The sequence below is a fragment of the Bidens hawaiensis genome, unplaced genomic scaffold, assembly GCF_021521415.1.
Source record: "Bidens hawaiensis isolate Kalapana, Puna unplaced genomic scaffold, B.hawaiensis_p1.1 tig00040819_1, whole genome shotgun sequence".
Lineage (NCBI taxonomy): Eukaryota > Viridiplantae > Streptophyta > Magnoliopsida > Asterales > Asteraceae > Bidens > Bidens hawaiensis.
Window position 1 is genome coordinate 15,595 of NW_027497228.1, and position 710 is coordinate 16,304.

Consider the following 710-nt stretch of genomic DNA (forward strand, 5'->3'; position numbering starts at 1 on the left):
CGCGTGTCATGTTTTATGACACGCGCTTATGACACCCATTTACGACATACATTTATGACATCCATTTACGACACACATTTATGCGTGTCATGGTTTTTGATGTTTTAAAAAAATATATATATATATGTATATGTATGTATTTATATTATAAATATACATACATATATATATATAATATAAATACATATATATACGTGTACATATACACACACACACGCACACTTAAAGGTGTTAAGTTGGTATTTCATAGGTTCTACCGGGAGCCGAACCCAGGTCACTGGATTCAAAGTCCAGAGTGCTAACCACTACACCATAGAACCGGATGATACCTTTGCACTTGAATATGTAAATCGATCATAGTAGCTAATACATACCTGATCAACACCCAATTTATGCCTTTGAAGTAAATTGTTTTGCTCTTCTTCAAAAACCTCATAATCAGCCAATTTCTTCTTCGGAACATTACACCTTCATTAAGGATGGATTTTTGTTTGTAGTCTTTTTTAAAAAGAACTAGAATTTGTGACCTGCGCATTGCACCATTACGATGATATGCAAGACTTTTGTTATTCGGCTTCGTATTGGGATACATAAAAGTTACATGTGTTAGTATATTTAAGCACTGTTATTAGGCTACGATGTTGTAGTTGTACAAAAATCAAGTTATCAGAATATGAACATCAATTTCGTGTTACCAGCCTACTTCACTG

General features: G+C 33.5%; 1 non-coding gene across 1 annotated transcript; it reads right to left on the reverse strand.

Annotated features, from left to right (window-relative positions):
• Positions 1-248: 248 nt before the first annotated feature.
• Positions 249-320, reverse strand: TRNAQ-UUG (transfer RNA glutamine (anticodon UUG)). Its single transcript has one exon. It is a non-coding gene; the product is annotated as a tRNA-Gln (tRNA).
• Between the last annotated feature and the right edge of the window lie 390 nt (positions 321-710).